This window comes from Moschus berezovskii, chromosome 14 (assembly GCF_049115385.1).
Source record: "Moschus berezovskii isolate FMDL1 chromosome 14, NW_MosBer_1.0, whole genome shotgun sequence".
NCBI classification, from domain to species: domain Eukaryota; kingdom Metazoa; phylum Chordata; class Mammalia; order Artiodactyla; family Moschidae; genus Moschus; species Moschus berezovskii.
The window spans coordinates 12,435,270-12,448,243 of NC_142473.1; the positions used below are offsets into that span (position 1 = coordinate 12,435,270).

The following is a 12,974-nucleotide window of genomic DNA, read 5'->3' on the forward strand; positions in this document are numbered from 1 at the left end:
TCTATGTTGCAGGTGAGAGCACGTAGTGAGTTTTAGCGTTGTGCAAATGATTATTTTCCCAGATGATCTTTTTCCCCTACTTAACACGGCATGTAAATCTTAGTTTAGCCTTAAAAATACCATAACTGAAGTTAAGGATCATTTGACACTGTTAAGCCTATGTGGTAGATTGGTACAGTAATGGACCCAGCGTTTTTCATACCTTCCTGAATTGATATCCTTGGGGAGCCACCTCCCACACATTCACTGTGCCTCCTGAAGTGAACTGCATTGGTCAATGAGACATTAGCAAAGACAGAACAGACAGATGATTGCAATGCATGTATGCATTGGAGATTGCTATACTTTGGCCACCTCATGTGAAGAGTTGACTCACTGGAAAAGACTCTGATGCTGGGAGGGATTGGGGGCAGGAGGAGAAGGGCACGACAGAGAATGAGATGGCTGGATGGCATCACCAACTCGATGGAGGTGAGTTTGAGTGAACTCCAGGAGTTGGTGATGGACAGGGAGGCCTGGAGTGCTGTGATTCATGGGGTTGCAAAGAGTCAGACACGACTGAGTGACTGAACTGAACTGAACTGAACTGACAGCCATGGAGCACGGCCTGGTGAGCCTGGAGTAGGATGAGAGACCACTTGGAGCAGACACAACCTTCCTGGCTTTTGCCTCCCCAGACAACTTCTCGTTGACCTGATAGCTGACTGCAGATGTATCAAGGAGCCCAACTAAAACCAACAGAAAAAAAAACAACAACAAAACATCCAGCTCAAATTATTGACCCATAGAATTGGATCATAAATTTTGTGGAGTTTGTTTTGTGGCAAAAGCGAACTGAAACAAATCAGAACAATAACTGAATGAGATTTTTGTGAGTCCGGCATGAGGGTCGTAAGTCAAAGAAATGTAGACATTGTGGCTGGAGAACAGATGGAGGTAGATGGCAAAAATGGCCTCAGTGCTTTGCAGTTCCTCCCCACAGGAAGTTTCCTCATCCTTTGAGTGTGATATGACCATATGACTTGTTTTCACCAATAGAAAGTGACAGAAATGATTTTGAGCCAAGTCTGAGCCTATAGCTAAGGGATCATGATTCTTCTGCTTTTGTGTCTTGGAACCCTGAGATTTCCATGTGAATAAGTCTGGGCTAGCTTGATGGATGATGACAAACACACAGCCCATTTGCCGTAGTAGTTCCAGCTGACAGTCAGCTGATCCTTCACATTAGTACCTTGAAGTTGGCTGGCAGTTGAAGACAGATGAATAAGTCTTTCCAAGACCAGCAGATGACCTCCAGCTGAGTTCAGCCTAAATTGCCAATCCATAGACTCATGAGCAAAATAAATGGCTTTGAAACCACTAAGTTTTGGGGTGATTTGTTTTGCAGCAAAAACTAATTTATATAGATTGTATAATTTATAATTTATATTTTATAAATATATATAAACTGATTGTTTAATGGTAATCTGTATATATTCAGAATTACTGCTCCTTAATTCTTTTCCTATGGTTATTCATAGGAACATAGGAGATGTGCAAGAGGTATTCATTGATATTTAAACTGTGAAATTTTATCCTAAGATATTTATATCTCAATATAAAAAGTATAAAAATAAAACAGGCTAATGGATTATTCCAGTCAGAATTTTGATGTAAGATTAAGCATGGTTGGAAACAGCAATGTGAGCAAATCCCCAAAATAAACTTAGCTAAGAAAAAATTATCCTTAATTTCTTCTGACTTTAAGGCATATGGAAACATTCTCATTCAAATGTTTGCATCTCTCATACTAGCTGGTTATTTTAAACACCAGAGACATTACAGTAGTTTGTTTAGAATCATTGTTGATGCGATAGGAACAGTGAGCAAAGCATATCACTTCCAGGTTTCCTCAAGTGATGGATAATGGCAATTATATTGCAGGCTTCAGAAATACTTTTAGGAAATAATACCACTATATTTAATAAGCATTTCATAACAAATTTGTCAGTATGCTATATTTATTTGTGGGGTTCTCAGCAATTAAAAAGGATGCACTGTAGTATCTCATAGTTTTGGTTAGGCTTCTTGATATGAAATCCTTGAACTCTTTAGTACAGTGTTGTATCTTCACCATTAATGCATTCCAAATTATTTTAGCTAATTGTGCTTCAAAATGGTTATTTTTTTTTGTTTTTATAGATATGTAATGGACATAAGTTTGAGTGAACTCCGGGAGTTGGTGATGGACAGGGAGGCCTGGCGTGCTGTGATTCATGGGGTCGCGGAGAGTCAGACACAACTGAGCGACTGAACTGAACTGAACTGAATGTATATAATGAAAAATGCATTGATTTAAAATCAAGGCAGGATTAGTTAAAAATTATCTAAAAGGTTCTTACCTTACATTGTGCTAATAGAATATCCTTTAGTAGCAAACTTAGTTGAATTCAATTGAATATTAATTCTTAAGAACAAGTTTTTCTCCCAATGACATACTTGTTTAACAATTCAAATTTCTCCTCCAGAGTTGTTTATTTTTTCCTTCTCAACAGCATAATGTCTCAATACTACAGCACTTATTTCATTCAATAGTTGTTTAACACTCTGTCTAAATTAAGGCTTCAAGAAGGGAGATATCATGCTTTACTCAACCATATATTCCTTGTCCTGATATTGTGCTATATATACTACAAATAACCTTTAAGTGTAAAGTGAATAAATGTATTAAAATTTTTCCTGATATTAGTATATTTCTTTTTTCATGTGGTAATTTAGCAGATGAGAAACTAAATGAGAAAATAACTATATGTAAGAATAGAAAATAGTATTCATTTATGTAATAAATAAAACTGACCCATTGGAAAACACCCAGATGCTGGGAAAGATTGAAGGCGGGAGGAGGAGGGGATGACAGAGAATGAGATGGCTGGACGGCATCACCTACTCGATGGACATGAGTTTGAGTAAACTCCGGGAGTTGGTCATGGACAGGGAAGCCTGGCGTGCTGCAGTCTATGGGGTCACAGAGTCGGACACAACTGAGTGACTGAACTGAACTGAATAGGATAAATAATTTAGCAAACATTTTATCTACCAGACATGATGCCAAGTTCTGGCAATGGTTAGCGAAATAAGTACAATTACTTTTTTTTCAAAAATATATAATAAAAGAAAAAAAAGCAGAAGAAAGGCCCTGGCCTTTTTAAACTACATTGTATTCTTGCAGATGCTTCTAGAATAACAAATAATCTTCTGACAAAAACTATTTCATGTCTCTCAGGATTTTATCTCAATGGCCCTTAATATTGAATCTTAACACTATAATAGTCAATTTCTTTTTTATGTACCCCACAGAGAGCTTCTAGCAACATGTAAATTTATGTGAAGCACATATATCTATGCTAAGCAATAATTTATCCCTGGATTTAATTTGAAAATATCTAGTTGCTTTACTTTGGCTAAGGATATGTAACATGCTATAATTGAAGCCAAAGATCTTAGCCATCTATGTAACTTTCATAGACAAAATAAAAAGCTTTCTTTAAAAGATAATCTGATTGTAATATGTTAGATGAGGTTTGCTATGACTATGAGATACTGTATTGGAATTTGGTAGGCTTTTGTCCTTCATATTTCCTTTGTCCTTATCTCTACCTTACTGTCTTCCACCTTTCTGTGTCCTCTCCTTGTTTTGCCTGAAATACTCTTTTTCTCCTTTAAGCATAGGCTTACATGTTATTTGGTTTAGGTAGTCTTCCCTTCTTCTGCCGTTTGGATGATGTGTTACTTGGATTGAGTTCTTCTTGCAGTGCTTTTGCCACATGCTGGTTTATATGTTTGTTCCTCTGTAAGACTCTAAGCTCCCCGAAGGCAGTCCTCTCAATTGCACTCACATAACTGCTACAGAGTCCTCAGTTCCTGAACAGGTACCTAACATATAGGTGTTCAGTACATCTTTGTGGATCTCAGACAAATTCAGAACTCATCTGTTATACACTGATAAATATTCCATAAAGCCAACAATTATTCCTTAAAGATAATGATGTCATGCTTTCCAGATTCTCTAAGTTGACCTTTTATAAGGCATACCAGTTGAAGAAAGAAAGTGAATAATATTATAACAGCTCAGTAGTTATTTTTAAAAATTCCTCTTTCTCCTTTTTCAAGAGAACAAACATCTTTGAGAGGTAACCTATTGAGTTATTAATTTTAGATTCCTAAGATTCAGTTTTATGTTGTAATATGATGAAAATAGTCCATGAGAGAAACTGCAGGAGTTTGGAAAACTGAAAGCTAAACATATCATAACACTTATGCACTCTTTAGAACTTAATACAAAACAGATGCAGAAAGAAATTGTGAAATAAAGGTAGAATTTCAAAGACATCTTGAAAATAATGGCCTCTCAAAAACCCATCTTTTTGAAAATTACTTTGAGAAATAATAGTCAGTTGAAAACATAATACTTACATATCAATAGTATTTCAAAATGAAACACTGAACCATATTTGCTTATAAAAATCCTAAATCTTATGTGGTATTAAGGGTATAAAGACAGCCTTTTATTTATCAAGTTTTTCAGAAACTGAAAAGAATAATCTTTTGTTATATATTATTCCAACAAGGTAACAATTCTAGAATTGAGGGCCTTATTGTACTATGCATTTCATCACTCTGTAGGTCAAATTATATCCCCTGGATACTACATCTATATAGGACATTCTTTTTAAAATAACAAAAAATTCTATAAAACATGTCAGCATTGCTTCAACAATATAACTAGAATCCACATGTATTTCTCTTTTATTAAGAACTACTGTGATTATTATTTCCAGAGAAAACAATTACTTTCAGCACAATATCAAAGATATTTAGATGTTCATATGAAGCAAAACAAATAAAACTATTGATCACTGCCATTTCCTATAGCTATAATAGAAGTCAGATATTTTTCTTGGTTAAAAAAAGTGAAAAAATGTCTAGATAGATGTTATAGTCAATTTTTAAAAACATCTAGTCAGTCTAGCCTAAATGGCTAGTTTTTAATTCATATATTCCTACCTTCACTGATTCCTTTATCAACTTCACAGATGTTTATTTAGTCTTGAATGTGCACAGTTACTGTGTGAGTTCAGAAAATAAACACCGTCTGAACTTGCAGAAATGTAAAGGCTAGAATGAAAGAATCAGGCAGCATTTACAATAGATCTTGTTCTTGTTCTGACAGAGGGATGGAAAAGTTATAATAGAAGAACTGGAAGCACTGGGGGTGAGGAAGGGGGAAGATTCTCAACTCCTAATGAGTCTATGACTTGAAAACTGGATTTTTGTGGCCAAAAATTCACGTGAAACCAACCATTCTGTAACTAACTTAGTAATAATAAATGATTTAAAGTGTCTCAAATGTGGAATTTATGTTCTAAACTCTTTGCCTGATCTTCAGCAGTAAAAAAATGGAACCTACTACATCTCATATTCATTTTGAGAGTATTTTCACAAAACTAAAATGGGAAGTTGATAAAAAGGGGTTCAAACTATAAAATGAAATAATACAGCAGCCAGAGAGTGAACGTTAATTAATGGGAAAACACACCCACAGAACATCTGAAGAAGCAAGTGTGGTAGGATATTTTAAGATGTTTTTAAACTCATTCTCAGTAAAGTTTATGGAAAAATTTTTTAAAAAGTGTGGTGTTTTGAACATACGATTTTAGTGTTATAATAGTGATCAAGTAACTAAGATAAAAATAGGCAGAGCTGACCAGTTAAAGAGGTAAGATTGAGGAGAAAAAACATAATCTTTTCCTGTCCTTAATTTTCAAAATGCTACAGTGAAGAATTACAGTTAGTTTGTGCTTTTCATATCTTTGCTCATAAAGCCAGATTTAGATTCCATGGCAATGAAGATTTCAGCTCAAAGAAGCTTAAATGGTAATAGGGGCTGTGCCCTACATGTTCCTGGATTCTCAGAACCTCTGTAGTCAGGGACTTAAACCCTCTTCCATCCTGGGGCTCAGTTTCTTCATCTGTTTATAATTCATCAGTCTCACAATATTGTGGGACTCAAATGAAATAAAACACATGAGAGAGGAACGACATTTTACATCTTAATGGTATAAAATTAGATTTATATATTTAAACTTAGATCTTAATCAGATAATAAAGCTGTTTCAAATTTATTCTGAAATGATTAAATGTTGAAGGGTCTGGCTGGTAGGATTGCCTTTACACTATATAACAGAAACAAATCTTTGGCAAAAAGGCCAGAAAATTGCTCATAATAGTAAAATTTGCAAATATTAGTAAAAAGAACTTATATATTGTAAATATAATAAAAAACTTTATAGGCATGAGTGACTTTAGATGAATATATCAAAATCTTATCATCAATGAATAATTGACCCACAAATTATAAAATGGGTGGGTCATCTATATTATTCACAAGATAATATAATTTAACATTGAATTCAGAGATAATTAAGGAAATTTAAAATTTTATCTCCCAAAATAGTTGTAGATGCTCTAGGTTTGACCAAATATTTTGAGAGACAGTGTGACATTACAGTTCAGAATTAGTTTGAATACTATCTCTCCTATATAATACTTGTTTAAATTTGAAAAAGCTATTTATCTCTCTGAATTTGTTTCTTTTTTCTGTCAAACACAAAATGAAAACAAAACCAATCTCTACATCATAGGATGTTTGTAGGAAGTAAGAGAAACAACACTTGAAAAATTTAGCATGATATCAGTTATTTAATAGGCCTTCAATGGATGAAAATTAGCATTATTACTCTTTACTATTACTCATACTTGCTTTGAGTGTGTTAGGTCAAATCTTGGTCAGGGTTTCAGAGAAGCAGACTCTTGAGATGGAGACTCCATTGAGAAATGCCATATGGGGAACATGAAGAAAGCAGAATTGTGCAGAGGGGACATTTAACTGTGAAGTCATGATAAAGCCTCAGCTTATTTCACAAGAGCTCTGTAGCTGAGAGACCTTTCAGATTTGTCCTCCTTTGAGACAAGAGACTTGGCCTTTTTAAACATCCCTATGCATTCATCTGGAGAAGGAAATGGTAACCCACTCCAGTATTCTTGCCTGGAGAATCCCATGGACGGAGAAGCCTGGTAGGCTACAGTCCACGGGGTCGCATAGAGTCGGATACGACTGAGTGACGGAACGGAATGCATTCATCAGGGCTTCCCTCACAGCTCAGTTGGAAAAGAATCTGCCTGCAAGGCAGGAGGCAGCATCCTTGGGCTTCCCTGTGTGCTCAGCTAGTAAAGAATCTACCTGCAAAGCAGGAGACCTGAGTTCCTGGGTTGGGAAGACTCTCTGAAGAAGGGAAAGGCTGCCCACTCCTGTATTCTGGAGAATTCCATGGGGGTGCAAAGAATCGGACACAACTGAGAAACTTTCACTCATGCATTCATCAGAGTTCCCAGGTGGCACTGCTGCTGCTGCTGCTAAGTCACCTCAGTCGTGTCCGACTCTGTGTGACCCCATAGACGGAAACCCACTAGGCTCCCCCATCCCTGGGATTCTCCAGGCAAGAACACTGGAGTGGGTTGCCATTTCCTTCTCCAATGTGTGAAAGTGAAAAGTGAAAGTGAAGTCGCTCAGTCGTGTCCGACCTTTAGCGACCCCACGGACTGCAGCCTACCAGGCTCCTCCGTCCATGGGATTTAATCTGCCTAACAAGAGACTTAAGAAATGGGGGTTCCATTCCTGGGTTGAGACGATCCCCTGGAGGAGTGCATGGCAACCTTTTCTAGTATTCTTGCCTGGAGAATTCCATGGACCATGGAATCTGGCAGGTTACAGTCTATACAGTCACAGGAAGGAAGCAACTTAGCACACATCATGCCCATGCATTCATCACCCCTACCCTTGGTTATTGGCTGGGGGTGGGGCATAATTAGGGCCAGAAAGCTTTCTTTGACTGGATGGCCATTCCCAAAGAGGGACTCACGTTCTGTGGCTTAGGGAAAGAGTGCCACAGTCTTGAAAGGGAAATCTGAGCAACACTCCATAACATCTATGACAATGGCCTCTGGTATCCTCAAGTCAGTTGACACAATTAGTTATCCTTCCTAAGCCAATTTATTTGAACAAGCCCATGGATCAATGCAAATAATGAATGGGAGAGGAATACAAGAAAACAGAAAGGAGAGATAGGTATTTTTGAAAATTATCAGGATTTAAATAGTGGCCTTTTAAGAAATAAAAGCAAACACTGATTATGTGTGAAATTAGAGTACTGAGAAAAGATGAGTATTAGGTTCTGAAGATAATTTAGGCAATGATTTCAGTAACTTGATTTGAACATTTGATACTTTACTAATTCATTTATTCATTCTAAACTGATTAGTACATATATAATTAATAAAGATTTTTGGTGTCTCATAAAAAATGTTTCTGTCAGATTAGGATAGGGAAGACATTCTAGAGTCAAGATCCATTGATTATTCTTCCATGCACAATTATAGGATAACTAATAGAAATTTAGAGTAATAATGAATAAATAAAATGGAAATTCTGAACTGAAACTCAAAATATTTGGAGGGTTATTTTGCTTGAAAATTTATATTAGAAATTTGTTACACATATTAGAAAGACATTTAATAAGTCTAAGGAAGTAATTCACTATCTAAAATGACTTAGAATTTGGTAAGAATTTGGCTTAATAAACATTACTGAAATAAATCAGATAGGCTTTGGATCAAGGTTACAATCACAATGGTTGAAAAACTTACTGGGGCCTACCAATGATCACACTGCCAAAGACAGAGGCACTTCGTTCAGGATTAAATTTTTCTTTGATTGAGTTAAAAAAAAAATCCGAGAGGAATGCAGCATTTTAGAAATCTAGACTGAGCTAATATTTGCATGACATGGAAAAATAATTTTGGAAAGAGATGAAATTTCCAAAGGAACAATATCGTAGACTCCCAGACTCCATATTGTAAACACTTAATTTCAGGAGTTAGTGAGCTAAAGTTTATTTAATATCTGGAGTTTACAATCTAGGAACCCTGGGTCAGAAATATCTGCTGGAGAAGGGATAGGCTACCCACTCCAGTATTCTCGGCCTTCCCTTGTGGCTCAGCTGGTAAAGAATCCGCCTCCAATGCGGGAGACCTGGGTTTGATCCCTAGGTTGGGAAGGTCTCCTGGAGAAGGGAAACACTACCCACTCCAGTATTCTGTCCTGGAGAATTCCATGGATTGTATAGTCCATGGGGTAGCAAAGAGTCTGAGTGACTTTCATCTCACTACAATCTGTGAAAGCAAATTCTGTTAAGAGGTAAAGAAGTGTTTTCTATTTCTCACTGCCAACTTTTCCCAAGCCAAAAACCTGAAATATTTCAGTTGGCTCTGATGACAATCTCTGGGAAGTATGGTGCTTTTATCCTCTCTGTGATCAGAGACTATTGATCTGATTTTTCTCAGCATGGCCAACACTAAAATTGCCTTTCTCTACAAGAAGCTTTATTTTCCCTCTCTCTCTTTAAAAAAAAAAACAAACAGGAAAAGGCAAACCTATATTTCTGCACTAAAACACACTACAGAGAAACTGGTAACTTTTGCATTATCCATAATACTATGTAAAGCTATCAAAAATGGAGGCTTTAACTGATCAAAAAACTCTGTCTTGTCACCATAATACTATACCCAGAAGGTATGTTTTGGTAGACTACCTTTAATTGACTGGAGAAGGCAATGGCACCCCACTCCAGTACTCTTGCCTGGAAAATCCCATGGACAGAGGAGCCTGGTGGGCTGCAGTCCATGGGGTCGCTAAGAGTCGGACACGACTGGGCAACTTCACTTCACTCACCTTTAATTGAACAAAGTGAAGCCTGTGCCTTCTTTTTTTGTCACGGGGACTATTACTACTTTGAGAAGAGAGTTGGTGGAGGCATATTCTCTAATAAGGACAAAAAGGGAGCATGGATGTGGTACACTTTCTAGAATGATCTGAAAATTGTAAGGCTTTTGAGTTGTAGCCTCTCTTTAGCCTCAAGCTTTGGTTGGTTATTACTCTGTTCTGTCCCATTAACATGACAATGTGATTTCTTTTGTTAAATTAGGTGAAAGACTGGGAGGAACTGCTACAAAGCAAATGTGTAGCAGTCAAAAGATCACAATAAAGTACAGCTGTGCTATGTGCTGTTCTTAGTCAGTAATGTCCGGCTCTTTGCAACCGCATAGACTGTAGCCCACCAGGCTCCTCTGTCCATGGAGATTCTCCAGGCCATAATACTGGAGTGGGTTGTCAGGCCCTTATCCAGGGGATCTTCCCGACCCAGGAACTGAAAAAGGGTCTCCTGCATTGCAGGCAGATTCTTTACCAGCTGAGCTACCACAGTACAGAAGCCTGGTGAATTATCAGGATTCAGAGCAAGACAAAGATCCAGGAAGCAAGAAACCGAGTGATGAGGGAGAACAAGCCCTTTTCCAGGCAGGCAGGGGTAGGGCTAAGCGTCCAGGAGGCCATACTACTTGGAAGTTTGAATATCACTAGTGAGCAGAATGAGCAAAAGAGAACGTGTGACTTTGTTGACCCTCTGCCTTTCATACACTTTCTGATTAGTTATGAATTGCCTTCAAGACTTACACCTGCTAACATGCTAAAGAAGCGGATGCAGCAGATGCTCTCTCAGTCCTAAGAGCTTTGTGTGTGAGTAAACCTTGGAAGCATATCCAGTGATTTCATTCATTTTTCTATTTATCCATCAGGAAAGAGAATGGTGCCAGTCAAGTACTTACTGTTTTCTATTCTGAGATTTTTACTCTTCAGGAAATAGGGGTTAATTCCTAATAAGATAAACTTGGAACAGAAGTAACCATAATAAAAAGACTGGCATAGGCTAGGGCTTTCAGCTAATGAAAAATCCTGAGGTAACAAGGAGTCTACATTCTGACCCCCTTTACCTACCTAATACTCTACAAACACCAGGGATATGAAGAAGGCATATTACCTTATGATTCCTATGTGTGCCATACAGATTATCATAATCACTCCTACTTTCCAATTTTCTGACATTCAGATCTGGTTGGTAAGGGAATGGACTACTTCAGAGGAGTGAGTTCTTCATCACTAAAGGGATTCCAGTGAATATTGATGATAGTGATGGGGAATCCATATATCAACCTAGGACAAGCTCAGTAATTCCCAGGAACCCTTGTAACCTTGAGATACAATATCTTTTCCCACCTAAGATTGTCTTTCTAGTTCTTATTTTCCTATCCTAATGTTAATCATCCTCTGAGGTCTAGGTCAGAAGGCACCTTCTTCCCAAATAATATTTATACAATTGTTATGAAGAATTGATGAGCTTTTGTGTGTATGTACACATAAGCTCAGCTAGTAAAGAATCTGCCTGTAATGCAGGAGACCCCGGTTCGATTTCTGGGTGGGGAAGATTCGCTGGAGAAGGGATAGGCTATCCACCACAGTTTTCTTGGGCTTCCCTGATGACTCTGCTGCTAAAGAATCTGCCTGAAATGCTGGAGATCTGGGTTCAATCCCTGGGTTGGGAAGATCCCCTGGAGAAGGAAAAGGCTACCCACTCTAGTATTCTGGCCTGGAGAAGTCCATGAACTGTACAGTCCATGGGGTCTCAAACAGGCTGACAAGACTGAGTGACTTTCACTTTCACACAAAAAGTGCATTAATGTGTGCATGCGTGCTCTGTCATGTCCTACTCTTTGTGAATCTATGGACTATAGTCCACCAGGCTCTTCTGTCCATGGAATTTTCCAGGCAAGAATACTGTAGTGGGTTGCCATTTCCTACTCCAGGGGATCTTCCTGATCCAGGGATCAAGCCCAAATATCTTTTGGGTCTCCTGAATTGGCAGGTGGATTCTTTACCACTGTGCCTCCTGGAAAGTCTATACATATATAGGCTTGGTTGGTTTAACTCACTGTTTATATATATATATAAATAAAGCTGAATGCTTAACATATAGTAGGTGCTAAATTAATTCCTTTCTTCACTTTTCTCCACAATGATAAAAAAATTCACGTTAATCTCCTTTATGCTCTCCAAAAATATTTGACTGTAATTTAAGAAAGAGTAATTGCTTTCTTATGGCATATTTTTTGAGTTACTTTATTTTGTATGTCATTTTAACATTTAATAGAGACCAGAACCAAATCTTTCTTTTATTTTTATTTCCCACAGTTTATAGACAAGCGCTGAACATGAAAAGGTCAATGAATGTGGAAAGGGTAAACGTTGAGAATCAGCATAATGCATTTTAAAGATCATAGTGTATTTAATATTGTTAATGCAATTTAGTATTCATGTGGCCTGGAAAAGTCTTATGCTTCTGTTTCCTCATTTAAAAATGGGATTGAACATCCCTACTCTGCTTTCCTGAGTGTATTGTTATAATCAGAGCATTGAGTAAATACAAAAGACCATTCAAATAGTGCACTTTGATTTGGTTGCCCATTTAGTTCCAGTTTATCACATTTGGGGAGTTCACAATAAAAAAGGCAATTCTTTGGCCAGCCTTCCTGATCACAAATATTTGGCTTTTTTCTCTGTCCCCAAAAGAGCAAAATTACAGGCTTCCATGATATTCAGTGAAAAAGATCTTTATGCATTGTAAAGATTTAAACTAGCTTACATCTTGAATGTGTAATTAGAAATTTCAAGTCTCTGAAGAACAATGTGTCAGCACAGTTCTCCATTAAGATTGTGGCTTTGGAGTAAAATGACCATGATTAGGTGCTGTTGAGACACCCTGAGATATTAAGAGAGTCTCGAAGACGTCTAACCAATATAGACAATTGTTTAAAAACACAATTGTGTCAAAGCACAGTTGCAAATGCTTTATTTGATAACTGAGTAGTTATTTGAGGCAGTTGCTTATAATGGTCTGTGTCTCATTGTAACCTCTGTGTGTGTGTGCGTTCAGCCACATAAGACTCTTTGTGACCCTGTGGACTATAGCCCAACAGGCTGCTCTGTC

At 37.4% G+C, this 12,974-nt stretch overlaps 1 protein-coding gene across 1 annotated transcript in view; it reads right to left on the bottom strand.

Annotated features, from left to right (window-relative positions):
- CNTN5 (contactin 5) overlaps positions 1-12,974 on the bottom strand; it is a 647,843-nt gene that overhangs the window by 167,669 nt on the left and 467,200 nt on the right. The window lies entirely within an intron of this gene.